This window comes from Delphinapterus leucas, chromosome 2, assembly GCF_059928025.1.
Source record: "Delphinapterus leucas isolate spDelLeu-1000000601 "Yukka" chromosome 2, BTC_Dleu_Yukka2, whole genome shotgun sequence".
Classification (NCBI taxonomy): domain Eukaryota; kingdom Metazoa; phylum Chordata; class Mammalia; order Artiodactyla; family Monodontidae; genus Delphinapterus; species Delphinapterus leucas.
Window position 1 is genome coordinate 58,093,577 of NC_143130.1, and position 19,748 is coordinate 58,113,324.

At 54.7% G+C, this 19,748-nt stretch overlaps 7 non-coding genes across 7 annotated transcripts; all 7 read right to left on the bottom strand.

The window, feature by feature from the left end:
• Nucleotides 1-2,079: 2,079 nt before the first annotated feature.
• LOC149750135 (small nucleolar RNA SNORD116) lies at nt 2,080-2,172 on the bottom strand. Its single transcript, XR_016392360.1, has one exon. It is a non-coding gene; the product is annotated as a small nucleolar RNA SNORD116 (small nucleolar RNA).
• Nucleotides 2,173-4,869: 2,697 nt separating this feature from the next.
• On the bottom strand, nt 4,870-4,962 carry LOC149750136 (small nucleolar RNA SNORD116). The gene has a single exon (XR_016392390.1). It is a non-coding gene; the product is annotated as a small nucleolar RNA SNORD116 (small nucleolar RNA).
• A 2,665-nt stretch (nt 4,963-7,627) lies between these two features.
• Nucleotides 7,628-7,720, bottom strand: LOC149750137 (small nucleolar RNA SNORD116). The gene has a single exon (XR_016392443.1). It is a non-coding gene; the product is annotated as a small nucleolar RNA SNORD116 (small nucleolar RNA).
• A 2,668-nt stretch (nt 7,721-10,388) lies between these two features.
• Nucleotides 10,389-10,481, bottom strand: LOC149750138 (small nucleolar RNA SNORD116). Its single transcript, XR_016392345.1, has one exon. It is a non-coding gene; the product is annotated as a small nucleolar RNA SNORD116 (small nucleolar RNA).
• Nucleotides 10,482-13,177: 2,696 nt separating this feature from the next.
• Nucleotides 13,178-13,270, bottom strand: LOC149750139 (small nucleolar RNA SNORD116). The gene has a single exon (XR_016392391.1). It is a non-coding gene; the product is annotated as a small nucleolar RNA SNORD116 (small nucleolar RNA).
• A 2,662-nt stretch (nt 13,271-15,932) lies between these two features.
• On the bottom strand, nt 15,933-16,025 carry LOC149750140 (small nucleolar RNA SNORD116). The gene has a single exon (XR_016392444.1). It is a non-coding gene; the product is annotated as a small nucleolar RNA SNORD116 (small nucleolar RNA).
• Nucleotides 16,026-18,696: 2,671 nt separating this feature from the next.
• Nucleotides 18,697-18,789, bottom strand: LOC149750141 (small nucleolar RNA SNORD116). The gene has a single exon (XR_016392361.1). It is a non-coding gene; the product is annotated as a small nucleolar RNA SNORD116 (small nucleolar RNA).
• Nucleotides 18,790-19,748: the final 959 nt, after the last annotated feature.

Below are 19,748 nucleotides of genomic sequence, written 5' to 3' on the forward strand. Positions count from 1 at the left end.
CACGATGACGCGATTGTGGGGTCCTGTGTGTGCCTCTGAAAACACGTCTTGCTCTCTGTGTGTCCCTGTGGCCCTCTGCAGAGGCCTCCAACAGTAAATACCAGAGTTTATACACAACACCCTGGTTGGACTCCCAACAGATAAAGAAAGACTCCTGTGAGCTGCAAGAGCCGCATGCGAACTGTGACCCCACAGGAGCTGTAGAAATAGGCCACGGACTCCCGCTCTCCCACAGCCATGCCTTCTGACCAAAGCACGAACCTAGATGAGACCTGCCTACCGCCCGTGGGTGTCACATGTCTGTGGACATGGACATCCTGCCAGCTAACAGCACATCTGATGTGCACTTGGGCCACTCCCAGTGCTTCCGGAAGCAAGGGAACCTCCTATGGGTGGGCTGAAACCAACCTGCAGATGGCTACAGGCAAGATGCAGCCTGGCACCACTCAAGGGCCTAACGAAATTTGGCCCAAATGCCAATTCTCGCCAACTAGGCCAAATCGTGTTCCGTGGACCCGTGTGTATGCCCAACATGGGAAGTGGTGGGCTTAAGCACCCATAACCCAGGTTGGAACCCCACGGCGAAACTAGATCATCTTCCCGGCCACACCTCGCCAGCGCCCAGCCGGCAGGTTTCTCGGCCCTGAAACCGGAGGAAACGCTCAAATACTTGACAGCCTCGTCCGAAGTGCCCTCCTCCTGCCCGCAGGGCAACTCGACCTTACTTGAAGCCACAGACATCATGCGAACACGGGGTCACTGTACACCAAGGAAGACAGACCACATACATGTCTGCTTTGATGATGCCGACCCCACCCCATGCATTCTGGCACTTCTCCACTGCCACAGTGACACTACCAAGGACCTTACAGAGATCAAAAGCACTGTCCCCGAGAACCACAGACAGACTTCCAACAGAAGACCTCTGCCACGCGAGGGGACCTGTAAGTCTGAAAGGGCACAGTGCCTGTCCACGGCAGCTCACCTAGCATAGCAACAGTGCCCCCATCTCTGCCCCGCGTAAACTTCTGGCTGTTCGAAAGGCCTGCATGACACACGGGCCGGCCGCATCACGCCCTCTGGGAGAACAACTTTCACTTTGCACATTCCCAAACATGGGACAAAGCGGCCAAAGGGCCTGTTTGCATAACTCACCTTCCTCCAAGGAGGCCAGCACAAATGCCTCAGCATGTCCATCTTCTCTAGGTCCCGCAAGACACCCTTTGGGAGTCATCCCTCCAGCAACGGAATCTCAACTCATCACAGGTTACCTACCTCACCGAATCCTCATGAAATGCCAAAGCCATCCCCTTCATAGGCAGCTGATGCCAGCCCACCACAAACAGGACACGTGCTTGGGAAGCCATGGCCAGCGTCTGCAACCCAATGATGACAGCCCATCCCACGACATCACACAGGACATGTCCTCATAACACCTCACCTTCCTCTCCAGGCCAGCAGTCACCACGCAGGCTTAAATGCAGCACTCGTTCCTAACCCCACTCCACGATGACCCACTTAGTGCAAACACTGTGCCAGAAGCTGCAGTAGATGAGCTGACGTGGGCACCACCGAGGCCTAATCCATCAGCCCCCTTCCGCCAACGTCCAACCCCAGCCCACACCCACCCACTGCTCCAGCCCCACCGGGCACTCAAGAACCTCAACGCGCCAAACTCAAGGACAGGGAGGGCCACACAGGCCTGGCCTGAGGCTCCATGCTCCAATCAGGGAAGCTTGCACATTTTGGCTTCCAGAATTAACCACCCAAGCGGCGTGCACAAAGCGTGATCCCGGCCAAAGCACACCTTTCCAAGCTGCAAGCTCACTGGGCCTACACCTGCACACAATCCAACTCTGAAGACCATCACGAGAGCCTTCCCACTCGCATTCCCTTAACGGTCTTCTAGCAGCGACCTGATATTCTTCATACATGACCCAGCTTACGGGCAGACACAGTCGAACCTCAGACAGTAGCCCCTCCAAGTCTGGAGCCCTGGGTGGTGTTTGCATGCATGTCAGTAGGGGACACTGGCCCTCACTCCTCACTGTCTGAAACACCCGAGAGAGGAAACGTGCCGGACCTCAGACTCGATGAGGAGACGGTAGAGTGTTCTCACTCATTTTGTTCAGATTTTCCAAGGAATGCATACAAGGGTGTCATCATCGATCCAAGCACGTGCTGGGACGCTGCACAACACAACCGGGCATGCCATGCGGGTCTGCAGAGGAGCCATGACCTCGTAGTACTCCAAAACCCTGGGGAATCCACAGCCCTCAGGCCACTCTGCAAGAGCAACAGTCAATCTACTCTTGCAGCCACTGGGGCCGTCAGAGGAAAACCTAATATCCAATGACACACGTTGTGGTGGTTGAATGCCTACCATCCTGAAATAGCCACGTCCACGCTCGGAAACGTGGGCCCGCCTCACTTTTTCCAGTCCTCCTCAGCACCTCCAGTCGTCAGCCCACGCAAACGTCCTCTTGTCTTTGCTGACGGCCAGCCTTGCCAAGAAACTGCACCTGAGATGTGGACGGAAATCACGCAGGATTCAGAAGTGAACCTGGGTCCTTAGAGAACATGATTTATGCGAACATTTACCTGGGCTGGAGCCCTGAACCTGCTTCACAAGGACCCCTATCCCTTACCAAGAACTGAAAGTGTGTCTGACAGCATGACTGCAGGAAGTTAGGCATGTACGTTGGCCGTTGTGTGTGAGGGTGTATGTGTGTGTTCCTGCGTGTGCGCGTGCGTGACTATGACTAGGCACGATGATGCGCTTGTGGGTTTCTGTGTCAGCCTCTGCATCCCCGTCCTGGTCTTTGTGTGTCCTTGAGGCCCTCTGCAGTGACACTGAATAGTAAAAGTCACAGGTTATACACAGTACCCTGGCTTTGGACCACCCCACTGAATGGAGAAACATCCCTACCAGCTTCAAGAAGCCACATGAGAACTTTGACCCCCAGAGGCTGTTGAAATAGGCCACAGACTCCCGCTATCCCACAGCCATGCCTTCTGACCAAAGCACAAACACTCGAGGAGATCTGCCTCCCAGCCGTGAGTGGCCACATCTACGTGGACCTACAGACCCTGCTAGCTACTAACACACCTGATGAGCACTAGGGGTCACTCCCAGCGCTTTTGGAAGCAAGGGAACTTCCCATGGATGGCGTTGACAATGACCTGCAGCTGGCTATAGGCAAGATGCAACCCGGCACCTCTCAAGGGTCTAATGGACTTCAGCCCAAGTGTGACTTCTCGCCAACTAGGCCAAATCACTTTCTGTGGACCTGTTGGAATGCCCACCACGGCAAGAGGTGGTCTTCGGCAACCATGACCCAGGTTCAAACCCCACGGCAGAAACCAGGCCACCTTTCCAGCCACGTCTCGGCCAGCTCCCCCTCGGCAGGATTCAGAGCCCTGAATCCCGAGGAAACGCTCAAACACTGAGCAACCTTGTCCTCACTGCCCTCCTCCTGCCCACACGGCAACTCGACCCTACTGGAAGCCACAGATAACATGCGAACACGGGGACACTATACACCAGGGAAGACAAACCACAAGCATGTCTGCTTTGATGATGCCGAACCCACACCATGCATCCTGGCACTTCTCCACTGCCATAGCGATACTACCGAGGACCTCACAGAGATCAAAAGCACTGTCCCCGAGGACCACAGACAAACTTCCAACGGAAGACCTCTGCCATGAGAGGGGACCTGGAAGCCAGTAAGGGCACAGTGGCTGTCAAGGTCAGCGCACCTGGCATCACAACAGCGCGCCCATCTCTACCATGCCAACGGACTGCTTCGGATAAACCTCTGGCTGTTAGATAGGCATCCGTACCTCATGGGCCGGCCGCGTCACGCCTTCCGGGAAAAACACTTTCGCTTTGCACATTCCCAAACTAGGGAACAAAGTGGCCAAAGGGCATGTTCGCATACCTCACCTACCCCGAGAAGGCCGGCACACACTCCTCAGCATATCGATCTTTTCTAGGTTACGCAAGACACCCTTTGGGAATCATTTCTCCGGCAACGGGATCACAACAAGTCTACACAGGTTACCTACCTCATCGCATCCACATGAACCGCCAAAGTCATCCTCTCCATAGGCAGGTGATGCCAGCCCATCAAGTACGTGACAAATCCTTGAGAAGCCGAGGCCAGAGCCTGCAACCCAATGATGACAGCCCATGCCACAACATCACGTAGGACCTGTCCTTATCATGCCTTACCTTCCTGTCCAGACCATCAGCCACGGCGCAGGCTTAAATGCAACACTCGTATCTCACCCCACTCCACGATGACCCACGGGGCGAAAACACCGTGCCAGGAATTGCAATACAGGAGCTGACAAGCGCAACACCGAGGCCTAATCCATCAGCCCCCTTGCGCCGATGCCCAACGCCAGCCCCCACACACCCACTGCTCCAGCCCCACTGGGCACTCAAGAACTTCACCATGACAAACGCAAAAACAGGGAGGGCCACAGGCCTGGCCTGAGTCTCCGGGCTCCAACCAGGGAAGCTTTCTCATTTTGACTTCCAGAATTAACCCCCAAAGCGGCACAAAAAAACCACGACACTGGCCAAAACACACCTCCCAAACTGCAAGCTCACTGCACCTACCTCAGCCCACACTCTGCCTCTGAAGATCAGCAGGTGAGCCTGCCCCCTCACATTCCCTCATCGGCCTTTCACCAGGGACCTGGGGTTCACAGACGACCCAGTTTACGTGCAGACACGGTCCACCCTCAGACAGAAACCCCTCCAATGCTGGAGTACTGGGTGGTATTTGCATGTATGTCAGGAGGGGATGATGACCCTCACTCCTCACTGTGCCCTAACCCCGAGAGAGGAAACGTGCTGGACCTCAGTTTCGATAAGGAGACTGTAGAGTGTTCTAACTCATTTTGTTCACATTTTCCAAGGAATGCATACAAGGGTGTCATCATCGATCCGAATACATGCTGGGAAGCTGCAGAACATAACCGGGCAGGCCATGGGGCTCTGCAGAGGAGACATTACCCTGGAGTACTCCAACAGCCTGGGGAATCCACAGTCCTCAGACCACTCAGCAAAAGCAAACATCAATCCACTCTTGCAGCCATTGGGCCCATCTGAGGAAAACCTAATATAGAATGGCACATCTTAGGGTGAGTGAATGCCTACCGTCCTGAGTTACCTACGGCCATGCTCAGCAGTATGCGCCCGCCTCACTTTTTCCAGTTTTCCTTAGCTCATCCAGTCATCAGAGTACGCGAAGGTCATCTTCGTCTTGCCGACAGCCGGCCTTGCCGAGCAACTACACCTGAGAAGTGGACAGAAATAACAGAGGCTTCAGAAGTGGACCGAGGTCCTCAGGGAACATGATCCATGCGAATCTTTACCTGGGCTTCTGCTCTGAACCTGCTTCCCAAGGACCTCTATCCCTCACCGATTATTGTTTTGTGTCTCACAGCATGTCTGCAGGAAGTTAGGCATGTACATTGGCCAGTGTGTGAGACGCTGTATGTGTGTATTCACGTGCGTAGGCGTGTGTGACTGCGACTGCGCACGAGGACGCGATTGTGGGTTCCTGCGTGTGCCTCTGAAAACGCATCTTGCTCTCTGTGTGTCCCTGTGGCCCTCTGCAGAGGCCTCCAATTGTTAATACCAGAGATTATACACAACAACCTGGTTGGACTCCCAACAGAAAAAGAAAGACCCCTGTGAGCTGCAAGAGCCTTATGAGAACTGTGACCCCCAGGAGCTGTAGAAATAGGCCACAGACCCCCGCTCTCGCATAGCCATGCCTTCTGACCAAAGGACGAACCTAGATGAGACCTGCCTACCGGCCGTGGGTGTCACATGAGTGTGGACGTGGACATCCTGCCAGCTAACAGCACATCTGATGTGCACTTGGGCCACTCCCAGTGCTTCCGGAAGCAAGGGAAACTCCTATGGGTGGACTGAAACCAACCTGAAGATGGCTACAGGCAAGATGCAGCCTGGCTCCACTCAAGGGGCTAACGATATTTGGCCCAAAAGCCAATTCTCGCCAAATAGGACAAATCATGTTCTGTGGACCCGTGGGTATGCCCACCACGGGAAGTGGTAGGATTCAGCAACCATAATCCAGGTTGGAACCCCACAGCAGAAACTAGACCATCTTCCCGGCCACGTCTCACCAGCGCCCAGCCGGCAGGTTTCTCGGCCCTGAACCTGGAGGAAATGCTCAAATTTTTGACAGCCTCGTCCGAAGAGCCCTCCTCCTGCCCTCAGGGCAACTCGACCTTACTTGAAGTCACAGACATCATGCGAACACGGGGTCACTGTACACCAAGGAAGACAGACCACATACATGTCTGCTTTGATGACGCCGATCCCACCCCATGCATTCTGGCACTTCTCCACTGCCACAGCGACACTACTAAGGACCTTGCAGAGATCAAAAGCACTGTCCCCGAGGACCACAGACAGACTTCCAACAGAAGACCTCTGCCACGCGAGGGGACCTCTAACTCTGAAAGGGCATAGTGCCTGGCCATGGCAGCACACCTAGCATAGCAACAGTGCCCCCATCTCTGCCCCGCGTAAACTTCTGGCTGTTCGAAAGGCCTGCATGACACACGGGTCGGCTGCATCATGCCCTCCAGGAGAAAAACTTTCACTTGGCACATTCCCAAACAAGGGACAAAGCGGCCAAAGGGCATGTTCACATAACTCACCTATCCTCAAGAAGAGGGGCACAGACGCCTCAGCATGTCTATCTTCTCTAGGTCCCGCAAGACACCCTTTGGGAGTCATCCCTCCAGCAACGGAATCTCAACTCATCACAGGTTACCTACCTCACCGAATCCTCATGAAATGCCAAAGCCATCCCCTTAATACGCAGCTGACGCCAGCCCACCCCGAACAGGACACGTGCTTGGGAAGCCGTGGCCAGAATCTGCAACCCAATGATGACAGCCCATCCCACGACATCACAAAGGACATGTCCTCATAATGCCTTACTTTCCTCTCCAGGCCAGCAGTCACCACGCAGGCTTAAATGCAGCACTCGTTCCTAACCCCACTCCACGATGACCCACTTAGTGCAAACACTGTGCCAGAAGCTGCAGTAGATGAGCTGACATGGGCACCCCTGAGGCCTAATCCATCAGCCCCCTTCCGCCACTGTCCAACCCCAGCCAGCCCCACCGACTGCTCCAGACCCACCAGGCACTCAAGAACCTCAATACGCCAAACACAACGACAGGGAGGGCCACAGGCCTGGCCTGAGGTTCCGTGCTCCAACCAGGGAAGCTTTCTCATTTTGGCTTCCAGAATCAACCCCCAAAGTGGCACGCACAAACCCTGACACTGGCCAAAACACACCTCCCAAGCTGCAAGCTCAATGGGCCTACCCCAGTCCACACTCCCACTCTGAAGATCAGCAGTTGAGCCTGCCCCCTCAAATTCCCTCATCGGCCTTTCAGCAGGGGCCTGGGATTCATAGACGACCCAGTTTATGTGCAGACACGGTCCACTCTCAGACAGAAACCCCTCCAAAGCTGGAGACCTGGGTGGTGTTTGCATCATGTCAGGAGGGCACGATGGCCCTCACACCTAACTGTGCCCTACCCCCGAGAGAGGAAACGTGCTGGACCTCAGTTTCGATGAGGAGACGGTAGAGTGTTCTCACTCATTGTGTTCACATTTTCCAAGGAATGCATACAAGGGTGTCGTCATTGATGCAAGCTCTGCTGGGAAGCTGTAGAACATAACCGGGCTGCCGCGGGGCTCTGCACAGGAGCCATTACCCTGGAGTACTCCAACAGCCTGGGGAATCCACAGTCCTCAGGCCACTCAGCAAAAGCAACAATCAATCCACTCTTGCAGCCATTGGGCCCATCTGAGGAAAACCTAATATAGAATGGCACATCTTAGGGTGAGCGAATGCCTACCGTCCTGAGTTATCCACAGCCATGCTCAGCAACATGCACTCGCCTCACTTTTTCCAGTTTTCTTAGCACATCCAGTCATCAGAGTACGCGAAGGTCATCTTCGTCTTGCCGACAGCCGGCCTTGCCGAGCAACTACACCTGAGAAGTGGACAGAAATAACAGAGGCTTCAGAAGTGGACCGAGGTCCTCAGGGAACATGATCCATGCGAATATTTACCTGGGCTTCTGCTCTGAACCTGCTTCCCAAGGACCTATTATCTCTTACCGAGTATTGATTTGTGTCTCACAGCATGTCTGCAGGAAGTTAGGCACGTACATTGGCCAGTGTGTGAGACGCTGTATGTGTGTATTCACGCGCGTGGGCGTGTGTGACTGCGACTGTGCACGATGACGCGATTGTGGGGTCCTGTGTGTGCCTCTGAAAACACGTCTTGCTCTCTGTGTGTCCCTGTGGCCCTCTGCAGAGGCCTCCAACAGTAAATACCAGAGTTTATACACAACACCCTGGTTGGACTCCCAACAGAAAAAGAAAGTCTCCTGTGCGCTGCAAGAGCCGCATGCGAACTGTGACCCCACAGGAGCTGTAGAAATAGGCCACGGACTCCCGCTCTCCCACAGCCATGCCTTCTGACCAAAGCACGAACCTAGATGAGACCTGCCTACCGGCCGTGGGTGTCGCATGTCTGTGGACATGGACATCCTGCCAGCTAACAGCACATCTGATGTGCACTTGGGCCACTCCCAGTGCTTCCGGAAGCAAGGGAACCTCCTATGGGTGGGCTGAAACCAACCTGCAGATGGCTACAGGCAAGATGCAGCCTGGCACCACTCAAGGGCCTAACGAAATTTGGCCCAAATGCCAATTCTCGCCAACTAGGCCAAATCGTGTTCCGTGGACCCGTGTGTATGCCCAACATGGGAAGTGGTGGGCTTAAGCACCCATAACCCAGGTTGGAACCCCACGGCGAAACTAGATCATCTTCCCGGCCACACCTCGCCAGCGCCCAGCCGGCAGGTTTCTCGGCCCTGAAACCGGAGGAAACGCTCAAATACTTGACAGCCTCGTCCGAAGTGCCCTCCTCCTGCCCGCAGGGCAACTCGACCTTACTTGAAGCCACAGACATCATGCGAACACGGGGTCACTGTACACCAAGGAAGACAGACCACATACATGTCTGCTTTAATGACGCCGACCCCACCCCATGCATTCTGGCACTTCTCCACTGCCACAGTGACACTACCAAGGACCTTACAGAGATCAAAAGCACTGTCCCCGAGAACCACAGACAGACTTCCAACAGAAGACCTCTGCCACGCGAGGGGACCTGTAAGTCTGAAAGGGCACAGTGCCTGTCCACGGCAGCTCACCTAGCATAGCAACAGTGCCCCCATCTCTGCCCCGCGTAAACTTCTGGCTGTTCGAAAGGCCTGCATGACACACGGGCCGGCCGCATCATGCCCTCTGGGAGAAAAACTTTCACTTTGCACATTCCCAAACATGGGACAAAGCGGCCAAAGGGCCTGTTTGCATAACTCACCTTCCTCCAAGGAGGCCAGCACAAATGCCTCAGCATGTCCATCTTCTCTAGGTCCCGCAAGACACCCTTTGGGAGTCATCCCTCCAGCAACGGAATCTCAACTCATCACAGGTTACCTACCTCACCGAATCCTCATGAAATGCCAAAGCCATCCCCTTCATAGGCAGCTGATGCCAGCCCACCACAAACAGGACACGTGCTTGGGAAGCCATGGCCAGCGTCTGCAACCCAATGATGACAGCCCATCCCACGACATCACACAGGACATGTCCTCATAACACCTCACCTTCCTCTCCAGGCCAGCAGTCACCACGCAGGCTTAAATGCAGCACTCGTTCCTAACCCCACTCCACGATGACCCACTTAGTGCAAACACTGTGCCAGAAGCTGCAGTAGATGAGCTGACGTGGGCACCACCGAGGCCTAATCCATCAGCCCCCTTCCGCCAACGTCCAACCCCAGCCCACACCCACCCACTGCTCCAGCCCCACCGGGCACTCAAGAACCTCAACGCGCCAAACTCAAGGACAGGGAGGGCCACACAGGCCTGGCCTGAGGCTCCATGCTCCAATCAGGGAAGCTTGCACATTTTGGCTTCCAGAATTAACCACCCAAGCGGCGTGCACAAAGCGTGATCCCGGCCAAAGCACACCTTTCCAAGCTGCAAGCTCACTGGGCCTACACCTGCACACAATCCAACTCTGAAGACCATCACGAGAGCCTTCCCACTCGCATTCCCTTAACGGTCTTCTAGCAGCGACCTGATATTCATATATGACTCAGCTTACGGGCAGACACAGTCGAACCTCAGACAGTAGCCCCTCCAAGTCTGGAGCCCTGGGTGGTGTTTGCATGCATGTCAGTAGGGGACACTGGCCCTCACTCCTCACTGTCTGAAACACCCGAGAGAGGAAACGTGCCGGACCTCAGATTCGATGAGGAGACGGTAGAGTGTTCTCACTCATTTTGTTCAGATTTTCCAAGGAATGCATACAAGGGTGTCATCATCGATCCAAGCACGTGCTGGGACGCTGCACAACACAACCGGGCATGCCATGCGGGTCTGCAGAGGAGCCATGACCTCGTAGTACTCCAAAACCCTGGGGAATCCACAGCCCTCAGGCCACTCTGCAAGAGCAACAGTCAATCTACTCTTGCAGCCACTGGGGCCGCCAGAGGAAAACCTAATATCCAATGACACATGTTGTGGTGGTTGAATGCCTACCATCCTGAAATATCCACGTCCACGCTCGGAAACGTGGGCCCGCCTCACTTTTTCCAGTTCTCCTCAGCACCTCCAGTCGTCAGCCCACGCAAACGTCCTCTTGTCTTTGCTGACGGCCAGCCTTGCCAAGAAACTGCACCTGAGATGTGGACGGAAATCACGCAGGATTCAGGAGTGAACCTGGGTCCTTAGAGAACATGATTTATGCGAACATTTACCTGGGCTGGAGCCCTGAACCTGCTTCACAAGGACCCCTATCCCTTACCAAGAACTGAAAGTGTGTCTGACAGCATGACTGCAGGAAGTTAGGCATGTACGTTGGCCGTTGTGTGTGAGGGTGTATGTGTGTGTTCCTGCGTGTGCGCGTGCGTGACTATGACTAGGCACGATGATGCGCTTGTGGGTTTCTGTGTCAGCCTCTGCATCCCCGTCCTGGTCTTTGTGTGTCCTTGAGGCCCTCTGCAGTGACACTGAATAGTAAAAGTCACAGGTTATACACAGTACCCTGCTTTGGACCACCCCACTGAATGGAGAAACATCCCTACCAGCTTCAAGAAGCCACATGAGAACTTTGACCCCCAGAGGCTGTTGAAATAGGCCACAGACTCCCGCTATCCCACAGCCACGCCTTCTGACCAAAGCACAAACACTCGAGGAGATCTGCCTCCCAGCCGTGAGTGGCCACATCTACGTGGACCTAGAGACCCTGCTAGCTACTAACACACCTGATGAGCACTAGGGGTCACTCCCAGCGCTTTTGGAAGCAAGGGAACTTCCCATGGATGGCGTTGACAATGACCTGCAGCTGGCTATAGGCAAGATGCAACCCGGCACCTCTCAAGGGTCTAATGGACTTCAGCCCAAGTGTGACTTCTCGCCAACTAGGCCAAATCACTTTCTGTGGACCTGTTGGAATGCCCACCACGGCAAGAGGTGGTCTTCGGCAACCATGACCCAGGTTCAAACCCCACGGCAGAAACCAGGCCACCTTTCCAGCCACGTCTCGGCCAGCTCCCCCTCGGCAGGATTCAGAGCCCTGAATCCCGAGGAAACGCTCAAACACTGAGCAACCTTGTCCTCACTGCCCTCCTCCTGCCCACACGGCAACTCGACCCTACTGGAAGCCACAGATAACATGCGAACACGGGGACACTATACACCAGGGAAGACAAACCACAAGCATGTCTGCTTTGATGATGCCGAACCCACACCATGCATCCTGGCACTTCTCCACTGCCATAGCGATACTACCGAGGACCTCACAGAGATCAAAAGCACTGTCCCCGAGGACCACAGACAAACTTCCAACGGAAGACCTCTGCCATGAGAGGGGGCCTGGAAGCCAGTAAGGGCACAGTGGCTGTCAAGGTCAGCGCACCTGGCATCACAACAGCGCGCCCATCTCTACCATGCCAACGGACTGCTTCGGATAAACCTCTGGCTGTTAGATAGGCATCCGTACCTCATGGGCCGGCCGCGTCACGCCTTCCGGGAAAAACACTTTCGCTTTGCACATTCCCAAACTAGGGAACAAAGTGGCCAAAGGGCATGTTCGCATAACTCACCTACCCCGAGAAGGCCGGCACACACTCCTCAGCATATCGATCTTTTCTAGGTTACGCAAGACACCCTTTGGGAATCATTTCTCCGGCAACGGGATCACAACAAGTCTACACAGGTTACCTACCTCATCGCATCCACATGAACCGCCAAAGTCATCCTCTCCATAGGCAGGTGATGCCAGCCCATCAAGTACGTGACAAATCCTTGAGAAGCCGAGGCCAGAGCCTGCAACCCAATGATGACAGCCCATGCCACAACATCACGTAGGACCTGTCCTTATCATGCCTTACCTTCCTGTCCAGACCATCAGCCACGGCACAGGCTTAAATGCAACACTCGTATCTCACCCCACTCCACGATGACCCACGGGGCGAAAACACCGTGCCAGGAATTGCAATACAGGAGCTGACAAGCGCAACACCGAGGCCTAATCCATCAGCCCCCTTGCGCCGATGCCCAACGCCAGCCCCCACACACCCACTGCTCCAGCCCCACTGGGCACTCAAGAACTTCACCATGACAAACGCAAAAACAGGGAGGGCCACAGGCCTGGCCTGAGTCTCCGGGCTCCAACCAGGGAAGCTTTCTCATTTTGACTTCCAGAATTAACCCCCAAAGCGGCACAAAAAAACCACGACACTGGCCAAAACACACCTCCCAAACTGCAAGCTCACTGCACCTACCTCAGCCCACACTCTGCCTCTGAAGATCAGCAGGTGAGCCTGCCCCCTCACATTCCCTCATCGGCCTTTCACCAGGGACCTGGGGTTCATAGACGACCCAGTTTACGTGCAGACACGGTCCACCCTCAGACAGAAACCCCTCCAATGCTGGAGTACTGGGTGGTATTTGCATGTATGTCAGGAGGGGATGATGACCCTCAATCCTCACTGTGCCCTAACCCCGAGAGAGGAAACGTGCTGGACCTCAGTTTCGATAAGGAGACTGTAGAGTGTTCTAACTCATTTTGTTCACATTTTCCAAGGAATGCATACAAGGGTGTCATCATCGATCCGAATACATGCTGGGAAGCTGCAGAACATAACCGGGCAGGCCATGGGGCTCTGCAGAGGAGACATTACCCTGGAGTACTCCAACAGCCTGGGGAATCCACAGTCCTCAGACCACTCAGCAAAAGCAAACATCAATCCACTCTTGCAGCCATTGGGCCCATCTGAGGAAAACCTAATACAGAATGGCACATCTTAGGGTGAGTGAATGCCTACCGTCCTGAGTTATCTACGGCCATGCTCAGCAGTATGCGCCCGCCTCACTTTTTCCAGTTTTCCTTAGCTCATCCAGTCATCAGAGTACGCGAAGGTCTTCTTCTTGCCGACAGTCAGCCTTGCCGAGCAACTACACCTGAGAAGTGGACAGAAATAACAGAGGCTTCAGAAGTGGACCGAGGTCCTCAGGGAACATGATCCATGCGAATCTTTACCTGGGCTTCTGCTCTGAACCTGCTTCCCAAGGACCTCTATCCCTCACCGATTATTGTTTTGTGTCTCACAGCATGTCTGCAGGAAGTTAGGCATGTACATTGGCCAGTGTGTGAGACGCTGTATGTGTGTATTCACGTGCGTGGGCGTGTGTGACTGCGACTGCGCACGAGGACGCGATTGTGGGTTCCTGCGTGTGCCTCTGAAAACGCATCTTGCTCTCTGTGTGTCCCTGTGGCCCTCTGCAGAGGCCTCCAATTGTTAATACCAGAGATTATACACAACAACCTGGTTGGACTCCCAACAGAAAAAGAAAGACCCCTGTGAGCTGCAAGAGCCTTATGAGAACTGTGACCCCCAGGAGCTGTAGAAATAGGCCACAGACTCCCGCTCTCGCATAGCCATGCCTTCTGACCAAAGGACGAACCTAGATGAGACCTGCCTACCGGCCGTGGGTGTCACATGAGTGTGGACGTGGACATCCTGCCAGCTAACAGCACATCTGATGTGCACTTGGGCCACTCCCAGTGCTTCCGGAAGCAAGGGAAACTCCTATGGGTGGACTGAAACCAACCTGAAGATGGCTACAGGCAAGATGCAGCCTGGCTCCACTCAAGGGGCTAACGATATTTGGCCCAAAAGCCAATTCTCGCCAAATAGGACAAATCATGTTCTGTGGACCCATGGGTATGCCCACCACGGGAAGTGGTAGGATTCAGCAACCATAATCCAGGTTGGAACCCCACAGCAGAAACTAGACCATCTTCCCGGCCACGTCTCACCAGCGCCCAGCCGGCAGGTTTCTCGGCCCTGAACCTGGAGGAAATGCTCAAATTTTTGACAGCCTCGTCCGAAGCGCCCTCCTCCTGCCCTCAGGGCAACTCGACCTTACTTGAAGTCACAGACATCATGCGAACACGGGGTCACTGTACACCAAGGAAGACAGACCACATACATGTCTGCTTTGATGACGCCGATCCCACCCCATGCATTCTGGCACTTCTCCACTGCCACAGCGACACTACTAAGGACCTTGCAGAGATCAAAAGCACTGTCCCCGAGGACCACAGACAGACTTCCAACAGAAGACCTCTGCCACGCGAGGGGACCTCTAACTCTGAAAGGGCATAGTGCCTGGCCATGGCAGCGCACCTAGCATAGCAACAGTGCCCCCATCTCTGCCCCGCGTAAACTTCTGGCTGTTCGAAAGGCCTGCATGACACACGGGTCGGCTGCATCATGCCCTCCGGGAGAAAAACTTTCACTTGGCACATTCCCAAACAAGGGACAAAGCGGCCAAAGGGCATGTTCACATAACTCACCTATCCTCAAGAAGAGGGGCACAGACGCCTCAGCATGTCTATCTTCTCTAGGTCCCGCAAGACACCCTTTGGGAGTCATCCCTCCAGCAACGGAATCTCAACTCATCACAGGTTACCTACCTCACCGAATCCTCATGAAATGCCAAAGCCATCCCCTTAATACGCAGCTGACGCCAGCCCACCCCGAACAGGACACGTGCTTGGGAAGCCGTGGCCAGAATCTGCAACCCAATGATGACAGCCCATCCCACGACATCACAAAGGACATGTCCTCATAATGCCTTACTTTCCTCTCCAGGCCAGCAGTCACCACGCAGGCTTAAATGCAGCACTCGTTCCTAACCCCACTCCACGATGACCCACTTAGTGCAAACACTGTGCCAGAAGCTGCAGTAGATGAGCTGACATGGGCACCCCTGAGGCCTAATCCATCAGCCCCCTTCCGCCACTGTCCAACCCCAGCCAGCCCCACCGACTGCTCCAGACCCACCAGGCACTCAAGAACCTCAATACGCCAAACACAACGACAGGGAGGGCCACAGGCCTGGCCTGAGGTTCCGTGCTCCAACCAGGGAAGCTTTCTCATTTTGGCTTCCAGAATCAACCCCCAAAGTGGCACGCACAAACCCTGACACTGGCCAAAACACACCTCCCAAGCTGCAAGCTCAATGGGCCTACCCCAGTCCACACTCCCACTCTGAAGATCAGCAGTTGAGCCTGCCCCCTCAAATTCCCTCATCGGCCTTTCAGCAGGGGCCTGGGATTCATAGACGACCCAGTTTATGTGCAGACACGGTCCACTCTCAGACAGAAACCCCTCCAAAGCTGGAGACCTGGGTGGTGTTTGCATCATGTCAGGAGGGCACGATGGCCCTCACACCTAACTGTGCCCTACCCCCGAGAGAGGAAACGTGCTGGACCTCAGTTTCGATGAGGAGACGGTAGAGTGTTCTCACTCATTGTGTTCACATTTTCCAAGGAATGCATACAAGGGTGTCGTCATTGATGCAAGCTCTGCTGGGAAGCTGTAGAACATAACCGGGCTGCCGCGGGGCTCTGCACAGGAGCCATTACCCTGGAGTACTCCAACAGCCTGGGGAATCCACAGTCCTCAGGCCACTCAGCAAAAGCAACAATCAATCCACTCTTGCAGCCATTGGGCCCATCTGAGGAAAACCTAATATAGAATGGCACATCTTAGGGTGAGCGAATGCCTACCGTCCTGAGTTATCCACAGCCATGCTCAGCAACATGCACTCGCCTCACTTTTTCCAGTTTTCTTAGCACATCCAGTCATCAGAGTACGCGAAGGTCATCTTCGTCTTGCCGACAGCCGGCCTTGCCGAGCAACTACACCTGAGAAGTGGACAGAAATAACAGAGGCTTCAGAAGTGGACCGAGGTCCTCAGGGAACATGATCCATGCGAATCTTTACCTGGGCTTCTGCTCTGAACCTGCTTCCCAAGGACCTATTATCTCTTACCGAGTATTGATTTGTGTCTCACAGCATGTCTGCAGGAAGTTAGGCACGTACATTGGCCAGTGTGTGAGACGCTGTATGTGTGTATTCACGCGCGTGGGCGTGTGTGACTGCGACTGTGCACGATGACGCGATTGTGGGGTCCTGTGTGTGCCTCTGAAAACACGTCTTGCTCTCTGTGTGTCCCTGTGGCCCTCTGCAGAGGCCTCCAACAGTAAATACCAGAGTTTATACACAACACCCTGGTTGGACTCCCAACAGAAAAAGAAAGTCTCCTGTGCGCTGCAAGAGCCGCATGCGAACTGTGACCCCACAGGAGCTGTAGAAATAGGCCACGGACTCCCGCTCTCCCACAGCCATGCCTTCTGACCAAAGCACGAACCTAGATGAGACCTGCCTACCGGCCGTGGGTGTCGCATGTCTGTGGACATGGACATCCTGCCAGCTAACAGCACATCTGATGTGCACTTGGGCCACTCCCAGTGCTTCCGGAAGCAAGGGAACCTCCTATGGGTGGGCTGAAACCAACCTGCAGATGGCTACAGGCAAGATGCAGCCTGGCACCACTCAAGGGCCTAACGAAATTTGGCCCAAATGCCAATTCTCGCCAACTAGGCCAAATCGTGTTCCGTGGACCCGTGTGTATGCCCAACATGGGAAGTGGTGGGCTTAAGCACCCATAACCCAGGTTGGAACCCCACGGCGAAACTAGATCATCTTCCCGGCCACACCTCGCCAGCGCCCAGCCGGCAGGTTTCTCGGCCCTGAAACCGGAGGAAACGCTCAAATACTTGACAGCCTCGTCCGAAGTGCCCTCCTCCTGCCCGCAGGGCAACTCGACCTTACTTGAAGCCACAGACATCATGCGAACACGGGGTCACTGTACACCAAGGAAGACAGACCACATACATGTCTGCTTTAATGACGCCGACCCCACCCCATGCATTCTGGCACTTCTCCACTGCCACAGTGACACTACCAAGGACCTTACAGAGATCAAAAGCACTGTCCCCGAGAACCACAGACAGACTTCCAACAGAAGACCTCTGCCACGCGAGGGGACCTGTAAGTCTGAAAGGGCACAGTGCCTGTCCACGGCAGCTCACCTAGCATAGCAACAGTGCCCCCATCTCTGCCCCGCGTAAACTTCTGGCTGTTCGAAAGGCCTGCATGACACACGGGCCGGCCGCATCACGCCCTCTGGGAGAAAAACTTTCACTTTGCACATTCCCAAACATGGGACAAAGCGGCCAAAGGGCCTGTTTGCATAACTCACCTTCCTCCAAGGAGGCCAGCACAAATGCCTCAGCATGTCCATCTTCTCTAGGTCCCGCAAGACACCCTTTGGGAGTCATCCCTCCAGCAACGGAATCTCAACTCATCACAGGTTACCTACCTCACCGAATCCTCATGAAATGCCAAAGCCATCCCCTTCATAGGCAGCTGATGCCAGCCCACCACAAACAGGACACGTGCTTGGGAAGCCATGGCCAGCGTCTGCAACCCAATGATGACAGCCCATCCCACGACATCACACAGGACATGTCCTCATAACACCTCACCTTCCTCTCCAGGCCAGCAGTCACCACGCAGGCTTAAATGCAGCACTCGTTCCTAACCCCACTCCACGATGACCCACTTAGTGCAAACACTGTGCCAGAAGCTGCAGTAGATGAGCTGACGTGGGCACCACCGAGGCCTAATCCATCAGCCCCCTTCCGCCAACGTCCAACCCCAGCCCACACCCACCCACTGCTCCAGCCCCACCGGGCACTCAAGAACCTCAACGCGCCAAACTCAAGGACAGGGAGGGCCACACAGGCCTGGCCTGAGGCTCCATGCTCCAATCAGGGAAGCTTGCACATTTTGGCTTCCAGAATTAACCACCCAAGCGGCGTGCACAAAGCGTGATCCCGGCCAAAGCACACCTTTCCAAGCTGCAAGCTCACTGGGCCTACACCTGCACACAATCCAACTCTGAAGACCATCACGAGAGCCTTCCCACTCGCATTCCCTTAACGGTCTTCTAGCAGCGACCTGATATTCTTCATACATGACCCAGCTTACGGGCAGACACAGTCGAACCTCAGACAGTAGCCCCTCCAAGTCTGGAGCCCTGGGTGGTGTTTGCATGCATGTCAGTAGGGGACACTGGCCCTCACTCCTCACTGTCTGAAACACCCGAGAGAGGAAACGTGCCGGACCTCAGACTCGATGAGGAGACGGTAGAGTGTTCTCACTCATTTTGTTCAGATTTTCCAAGGAATGCATACAAGGGTGTCATCATCGATCCAAGCACGTGCTGGGACGCTGCACAACACAACCGGGCATGCCATGCGGGTCTGCAGAGGAGCCATGACCTCGTAGTACTCCAAAACCCTGGGGAATCCACAGCCCTCAGGCCACTCTGCAAGAGCAACAGTCAATCTACTCTTGCAGCCACTGGGGCCGTCAGAGGAAAACCTAATATCCAATGACACACGTTGTGGTGGTTGAATGCCTACCATCCTGAAATAGCCACGTCCACGCTCGGAAACGTGGGCCCGCCTCACTTTTTCCAGTCCTCCTCAGCACCTCCAGTCGTCAGCCCACGCAAACGTCCTCTTGTCTTTGCTGACGGCCAGCCTTGCCAAGAAACTGCACCTGAGATGTGGACGGAAATCACGCAGGATTCAGAAGTGAACCTGGGTCCTTAGAGAACATGATTTATGCGAACATTTACCTGGGCTGGAGCCCTGAACCTGCTTCACAAGGACCCCTATCCCTTACCAAGAACTGAAAGTGTGTCTGACAGCATGACTGCAGGAAGTTAGGCATGTACGTTGGCCGTTGTGTGTGAGGGTGTATGTGTGTGTTCCTGCGTGTGCGCGTGCGTGACTATGACTAGGCACGATGATGCGCTTGTGGGTTTCTGTGTCAGCCTCTGCATCCCCGTCCTGGTCTTTGTGTGTCCTTGAGGCCCTCTGCAGTGACACTGAATAGTAAAAGTCACAGGTTATACACAGTACCCTGGCTTTGGACCACCCCACTGAATGGAGAAACATCCCTACCAGCTTCAAGAAGCCACATGAGAACTTTGACCCCCAGAGGCTGTTGAAATAGGCCACAGACTCCCGCTATCCCACAGCCACGCCTTCTGACCAAAGCACAAACACTCGAGGAGATCTGCCTCCCAGCCGTGAGTGGCCACATCTACGTGGACCTAGAGACCCTGCTAGCTACTAACACACCTGATGAGCACTAGGGGTCACT